This window comes from Cavia porcellus, unplaced genomic scaffold (genome assembly GCF_034190915.1).
Source record: "Cavia porcellus strain 051 isolate PalLab524CR breed Dunkin Hartley unplaced genomic scaffold, mCavPor4.1 scaffold_3, whole genome shotgun sequence".
Taxonomy (NCBI): domain Eukaryota; kingdom Metazoa; phylum Chordata; class Mammalia; order Rodentia; family Caviidae; genus Cavia; species Cavia porcellus.
This window is the reverse complement of record NW_026947486.1, coordinates 89,172,950-89,181,622: the sequence shown is the minus strand read 5'-3', so window position 1 is coordinate 89,181,622 and position 8,673 is coordinate 89,172,950.

The following is an 8,673-nucleotide window of genomic DNA, read 5'->3' as shown; positions in this document are numbered from 1 at the left end:
TATGAAATGTGGAGAAGAGTTCCTATTCTCCCACAGCCCCACCAACATTTCTTATTAGTTATTTTCTTGATGATACTCTTTCTTTCTGGAGTGAGATGTAATCTCACAGTAGTTTTAATTTGCATCTTTTGAATGACCAATTACATTGAAAATTTTTTTCATACATTTATTTTCCATTTGTATTCCTTTATCTCAGAAATGTTCATTCTTGTCAGATGCCCATTTTTGGCTTAGATCTTTGAATTTAGAAGACCTGATGTTTTCAATTTGTTATATGCTCATGATATACGTCCTTTCTCTGAGAAACAACTGGATATAATTTTTTTTCCATTATAGATTGCATTTTCACTTTGCTGGTGATATCTTTTATTGTGTAAAGATTTTTAATAAGGTGAGATCCCATTTCATGTGTTTCCTATAGGGTTTGGCTTTTTTTCATGAAATTTCTGCCTATACTTATGTTTTCAAAATGTCTACATATTATCTCTTCCAGTACATTGACAGTTGTGGTTTAGTATTTAAATCTTTGATCCATTTTTACTTCAGCTTAGTGCATCTTGAGTAACATCTTTCTAGGCTTAGTCTTTGGTATGTGTAAGGACAGTTTTCCACCATCATTCCTTACAGGTATCTTATCATCTATCTTCTCTTTTGATTTTTAAATTACTTATATTTTGGGCCTCTCATATGATAAAATGCATGATATTGTATTTAACCTTCTGTGTCTGCTTTATTCATTTCACATTATGGTCTGAACTGTCATCTACTTTGCTAGAAATGAGCATAATTTACCATTTATATCACTCTATTATATCTAGATTATGGTAATTTAAGTTTATAGCTTTGTAGTGCTAACTAAATTCACTTTTTTGTACTAATCTACATAACTATTTTATCTTATAAAACACAAACTCTTTTGTACTTATTAAACAATTTTTTTTCATTCTATATTTGCTGTGGCCCCTGCAATATTTTGTAAAGATATTTATTTTATTATTACATATTTGTTGTTCCTGTGTACAGTCCCCTTAGGAAGGGGTTACATATATATCTCACATCATCTTTCTCTTTTCATTCCCCTTCCCGTTATCTCTTTCTTTCCCTCGTTTTTCAATTCCTCCATCTCATTTTTTTATTGTTGTTGATATTGTTAATCTTATCTAGTTTTATGGCATATATTAGTTACAGTTATTGAGATTACTTTGTTAAGCATGTGATATCTTTATATCACTTTTCCCCTTCCCTTCCTCACCTCTCACTCTTTTTAACACTTTGGCTAAATCCGTCCTGAAAGAGATCCATCTCCTTGCACTTTTTTGTTCATCCATCTTATTCCTTTGTTTGTACTTTGCAACAATTCAGTGAGACGTGATAAATGATATTTAAACTTTTGTGTCTGGTTCATTTCACTTCACATATTTTCCAGGTGCAACCATTTTCCTACAACTTTCTCAAATATGTTATTTTTTGTAGCAGGACACTATTCCTTTATATGCAGATACCATATTTTCCTTAACCAATAATCTGTTTCTCAGTATGCAGTCTTTTTCTAGGATTAAGCTTTTAAAAATTGTGACACTATAAACATTGATATGCAAGTAATGCTGCAGTATAATGCCTTAATATTTGGGGAAGTTTTTTACCATGAGGATGGTTGTGGCATAAGCAATTTCTAATTTCTGTTATTTGAGAAATATCCATACTCATTTCTGTAATATTTGTACTAGATAACATTATTATCAACAGTGAAAGAGGATTCCTTTTTCATCACAACCATCCTACCATGTGTTATTTTATTTCTTAATGATCACTGTTCTTTCTGGAATAAAAAGAATTTTAGTGTTTTTAAAATTTGTATTTCTCTGATGGCCAGACATGATGAGCTCTTTTTCATATACTTGTTAACCATCTGTATTTCTTTCTCTGTGAAGTTTCTATTCAATTTTCTTGTCCATTTCTTGACTGGATCTTTAATTATGCCTTGCTTATTCTTTTTTGAATTCTTTTATATTCTAGATATTAGTCATCTGTCTGAGGAACAGCAGCCAAAGCTTTTCCTATTCTGTTTTCTCTTCATTGTATGTTTTTTGCTATTCAGAAGCTTTGTGGTCTGATTCAGTCCCATTTGTTGATTCTTACTGACCTACTAAGAACACAGAACCAGAGTTTTGTAATTTTTAAGCAATAGTATTTTATATATATAATGTACACTTCTGTCTCACCTGAAAAACTATTCTTACTTTACTTCATACTTTTTTTCTTTGAAGATACTAAAATCCACACTAAGTTACATTCCTAGCCCTCTTTTACTTTTTATTTTGATACAGATGTTCCTTGTGTTTTCTAGGTTGTGCTTGAACTTGTAGTCCTCCTGCCTCAACCTGCATAACGTTGAGATTGTAGGAGCTGGCACTTCATCTATATTACTGTTCAAATCTTCTCATTGAATACATTATAATGTTGGTCCTCGGCATTAAAATTTGAAGTTTGAAGACTGGTAGAATAATCAATATATTTGATTTTTCATTACCTCTTTATTTTTAGAAGTGCACAGAAAGGTACAATTTTTCTAAAATAGTGCATAATTTATTGCAAGAAACTCATTATGATATACTTTGATTTTCTTTTGAATTTCCATTCAAGTCTGCAAAGAAAGCAAAATTAGAAAAATTCAACAGTTAAAAACAAAAGAAGAAAATTTGACATGCTATGATTCGAGATGATTCTTCTAGTGAAAACAAGGTAACAATATTGATTGTCTTCTTGAATTATTATTATGGTATATTATAATACTTATATCATTATTTCTATGTCTTATTAGTTACATGCCAATGGTCAGTTGTTACATACCTATAGAAATGTTAGTTTGTTAGATATCTAAACATCTGCAAATTTTATAATATGGGGTGAATAAAATTTAACTTTTAATACTAAAAATGGATACATATAAATATTAATATAGTAACATTTTTCCGTTACTTTTGATTTTATTGGAAATTACAAGCCTTTTTTTTTTTTTTTTTTTTTTTTTTTTTTTTTTTTTTGTCTTTTTCCTTTTTATCGGTACCGGGGATCGAACTCACGACTGCCTGCTAGAAGCCATTTTAATTTATTATTTTCTATGGACAAGGCCATGGAAATCGTGTAAGGTGTCATATTTTACAACTACATAAAGCAGTATATCCTGAGTAATGAGTCACATATGAATATATTTCTTCAGCCAATGAGGTTAAACAATTTGAGTATCCTGTTAGGTGCATTTATTAAAAGCAAAAGTTGCTGTAATAGATTAGATTATATGAATTGTATTATGTCTTGGAGGAGGGATTCAAGTTTTTAAATTACCTTTTAAACATTTTAAGGTGCATTGATTAGTGACCTAAATTATAATCAGAATTAGAATCATCAGACCCATTAAATATTAACTGTCATTTCCCTCCCATTCCCCATCCCAGATTAAATTTTATTTAATCTCTAAATAAAATTTTGTCTGCCTCTTTTTAAGTGTCTGAACAATGTGGAATCATATGTGTGTGTGTGGGGGGTGGTATATGTGTGTCTGGCTTATTTCACTGATTTGATGATATTTGGATTCATATTTTGAAAGCATGTATTGAAATTTTACTGCTTTTAGCTCTGGAAAATTCTTTATATATGTTTTATTTTCATTTATTCATCTGTAGATAGTAATATAAGTTGTTTCCTTCTATTGGCTATGTTGAATAATGATGCCCCTAGCATGACTGTAGAGTATCTTGGAAAGTCCCAGCTTTTCAAAATTTTTGCATATGTGTAATTCCATAAGTGATTGGCCATATAATTCTATGCATTTTGAGGAAATTTACAAAACTTTGTGTTGTTTACCTCTAATGATTAAAATTCCATAGAGCAATTCTGCAGAAGAAAGGTAGAGGAATAGGAGGAGGCACAGGAAGAAGAAATGGAAAATGATAATTCTTTTTTAAAATGTTGTTTAAAGAGGGGGAAAACAGAACAAAAAGGATAGAAATAATAGGGAATTTAAAAAAAAATGAACAAAAAGAAATCTCTAGTTGATAAATTACATATGGTCTTCTTAGAAATAGTTTTTCTAGTTACAAAATTAAAGCATACAAAGCAGATATTCAAACAGTGAGACTGCAAACAGTTCTGTTTAGCAATCCAACAAAAACATAATAATATGGTTATCAATCCTGCACAATTAAACATACATGCAATTATATCCTTTAGATCACTTTCTTTTCTTCTCTTTTTTACAATAGCAAGTGCACATTAGGGGTTATATTATTCCTAAATTTATTACTTTTACACTATAGAAAAATGTGATATTTATAAATATGAATCGTATTTATTTTACTTATGAGGATAGGCTCAAGTTGCCCCCATTTACCTATGAAGGATTCAAGACCATCATTTTTATAGCAAAATAGTATTCCATTCCAAAAAAATTCCACATCTTTTTCAACCACTTTGTGCTTGATGAATATCTTGGTTGTTTACAAGTTTTAGTTACTACAAATTGTTCTGCTATAAACATGGGTGCACATATATCACTGTAAATAACCATTTCATTTTTTCTGGGAAAATACCCAGGAAGTGAGTACCTGTATTGAATGGAACTTCCAATTTTAGTTTTCTGAGGAATCTCCATACTGATTTCCATAGAGGCTGCACCAGTCTACACTCACACCATCAGTGGAGCAGTGTTCATTCTTCCCGACAGCCTCACCAATAAGTGTTATCAGATGATTTTTTGATGGCAGCTATTCTTTCTGGGATGAGATGAAATTTCAGTGTTATTTTAATTTGCATTTCTCGAATGACCAATGATGATGAACATTTCTTCATGTATTTATTTGCCATTTGTATATCTTCATCTGAGAAATGTGAGTTCATATCAGATACCTATTTTTGGAGAGAGTCTTTGAATTTAGGGGGCTTGATGTTTTTAAATTCTTTATATAGTCTGATATAAGTCCTTTGTCTAAAGGGTTGCTGGATAAATTCTTTCCCATTCTCAGGGTTTTCTTTTCCCTGTGTTTGTCACTTATTTTAATGTGCAGAATTTTTTCAATAATATGAGATCCCAGTTGTTGATACTTTGATGTGACTCTCGTGATGTTTCTGTTTTCTTCATGAATTCTCTGACTACACTTGTGTTTCCAAGAATTCTACCTACCTTGGCTTCCAGTAGATTTAATGGTTGTGTTTTAATATTTATGTTTTTGATCCATTTACACTTTAGTTTTGTGCATGGTGATAGGCATGGATCTCATTTCAACCTTTACCATGTGGAGAGCCAATTTTTCCAACACTATTTATTGAAGAGGCTATCCTTCCAGTGAACATGTTTACCCTCTTTGTCAAATATCAGGGGACTGAGTGTCTTTGTAGTTGTGATTACATCTTGTAGACTGTTTCATTGATACTCAGGTCTATTTCTTTGCCAGTAGCGAGCTGATTTTATCACTGTGGCTCTGTGGTATTGTTTCAATTCAGGTTAGAGATGCCTCCTGCCTTGTCTTTGTTGCTCAGAATTGCCTTTGCTATTCTAGGTTTCTTCTATTTCCAAATGAATATTAGGAATGTTTTCTCTAGATCTTTGAAACATATTAATGGTATTTTGATTGAGATTTCTTTAAATCTGTATAACAGTTTGGCAGTATGGCCATTTTCACAATGTTGGTTCTTCCAAGCCAAGACCAAAGAATGTCCTTCCATTTTCTAACACGCTTTTCAATCAACTTTTTTTTTAGCATAGTAAAGTTATCAACATATTATTTTTTACATTCTTAGGTTGATTCCTAAGTATTTCATATATTTGGATGCCATTGTGAAAGGTGCCATTTCCATAATTTCTCTCAGTGAATTTTTGTTTGTACACAGGAATGCTATTGATATTTGATTAGTGACATTGTAACCATCTACACTGCTGAATTTATTTATTACCTCTACTAGTCTTTTAATGGGGTTTTTGGGTCTTCTATATGGAGTAACATGTCATCTGCAAATAGTGATAATTTAACTTCTTCCTTTCCTATCTTTATTCCTTTTATTTCTCTTTCTTGTCTGATTTCCCTGGCTAGCATTTACAGAACTTTATTGAATGGGAGTGGCATAGGTTTGAGCCATTCTTGCATTCCTGGAATGAATCCCACTTGATCATTTTATATATATATATAATCTTCTTGATGATTTGCTGCATTCTATTTCCCAGTGTTTTATTGAGAATCTTTGCATCGATGTTCATTAGTGAGATTGGCCTGTAGTTCTCCTTTTTGGTTAGGTCTTTTTACAGTTTTGATAGCAGAGTAATTCTTGCCTCTAGGAATGATTTGGGGAAGATTACTTCCTTTTAAATTTCATTGAGGAGTTTAAAGTGTATTGACATCAATTCTTCTCTAAGTTTCTTATAGAATTCAGCCCTGAATCCATCAGGACCTTGGTTTTTCTTGTCTGATAAGTTTTTAATTACATTTTGAATTTCAATAGTTGATATTGGGTTACTCAAAATCGCTTTATCTTCTTGCTTGTTCTTTGGTAGTTCATATGTTTCCAGAAATCTGTGCATTTCCTCTATGTTTTGCATACTGTGTGAGTAGAAATTTTCAAAGTAGATAATCATGATCCTTTGAATTTCCATGGGATCTGTAATAATTTTCCTCTTTTCTGTCCTTATTGCATTAATTTGTTTTTTTTTCTTGATAAAGTTAGCTAGCCGTTTGTCAATTTTGTTTATTCTCTCAAAAACAGTTTTTTGATTCATTAATCCATTGTATTGTTTTTTTAGTTTCAATTGCATTGATTTCTGCTCTAATCTTTACAATTTCCTCCCTTCTTTGAGCTTTGGGTTTAACTTGCTCTTCTTTTTCTAGAACCTTTGAAATGAATCATTACATTGTTCAATTATGCTCATTCTGGTTTTTTGATATGATAATTTATTACTATATATTTCCATCTTAACACTGTTTTCACCTCATAGCACACAATAAAATACATTGTTTTTGCATTTTCATTAAATTATAGGTATTTCTTAGTTTATTATTTAATTTCACCTGTTGCCCACTGCATGTTCAGAAGGTTATTTAATTTCCACATGTTTATGCATGTTTTGTAATTTCTTTTCCAAGTATTTCCAATTTCATGGTGTTATGCTCAGATATTATACATGAGATAATTTCAATACCTTTACAATTACTTAAGAATGTATTATGGTATAATATATGGTCTATTTTGGAAAATGTATCATACACAGCTGATAGGAATGTGTATTCTGATGTGATTGGGTGGAACACTCTGTAAACATTTAAAAGGCCAATTTCTCACAGGTATGGTTCATTTCTATTATTTTTTTCCTGACTTTTTATCCAGTTGATCTATCTCTTTGTGACAATGGAGTGCTGCATCTCATGCTATAATTGTGTTATTGTATATTTGTTTTTTCATGTCCATTAGTATTTTGTCTTATATACTTAGGTGCTCCTTTATTTGGTGCATATATATTTATAATTCAATTTTTGCACTCTTTAATTTTTCCACTAATGAGCATGTAATGACCTTTATCTGTTTTAGTCATCTTAGCTTTGAAGTTAACGTTGCCTGCAAATAGAATAGCTATAATTTTTTTTTTTTTCTGTGTTCCTATTGCATGGAATGGTGTTTTCCATCCTTTGACTTTTAATCTATGAGTTTCCTTTTGGGACAGATGTGTTTCTTGTATACAGAATATTGTATTGTAGGATCATATTTCTTGATCCATTCTGTCAACCTATTTCTTTTGATAGGTGAATTGAGGCCATTTATAACTGATATGTACAGGATCAACTTTGCCGTGTTTTGTTTCAGTTGTTTGCTTTCAACTTTTCCCCCTTGTTTAATTTCCTGTCCTACCTGGTTATTTCTTTCTTTTGTTGTTCTGGAGATTGTGGTCATTTTTATCTCTCTCTAGTATGCCTTACAATACTCTTTATAGGATTGTTTTGGTGGACATGAATTTCTTCAGTTGTTCTTTGTGATGGAAGTGTCTTGTTTCTTCCTTAAATTTCAATGAAATTTTCGGGTACATCACTCTTGGTTTCTAATTGTTTTCTTTCAGGGCTTGAAATACCGCACTCCAAGATCATTTTGACTTGAATGTTTGTTCTGGAAAGTCTGCTGTGATTGTAATGTATTATCCTTTATAACTGCACTGTGTTTTTTCTCTAACACCTTTTATTATTCCATTTTTATGTTGTAAGTATGGGATCTTAATTATTATATATCTGGGTGTAGATATATATTGGTTGGGATTGTTTGGCATTCTGTATTCCTCACTTATTTGCATATCAGATTTTTTCCTATGTTTGGGAAATTTTCTGCTATTACATATATGAATAGTTTAGTTATGTCATATGCATTGACTCCTGCATCTTCACTGATGCATAATTATCTTGTTTCTCTTGGCATCATCTTGAAGCTGCTGTATTGTCGTTTCATGCTGCTTTCTTATTTTTAAAAGTTCTATCCTTTCCTGATTACTGATGGCGATCCAATCCTCAAGGTCCAAAATTCTATCCTCAGATTCATTCAAATGTTCTTTTCAAGTTGCAACAGAATTTTTATTTCTTGGGTGTCTCTTTGAGTTTGTTTCATGAATTCTGCTTGTTTTCTATGCTGTTCATTCAAGGTTTCAAT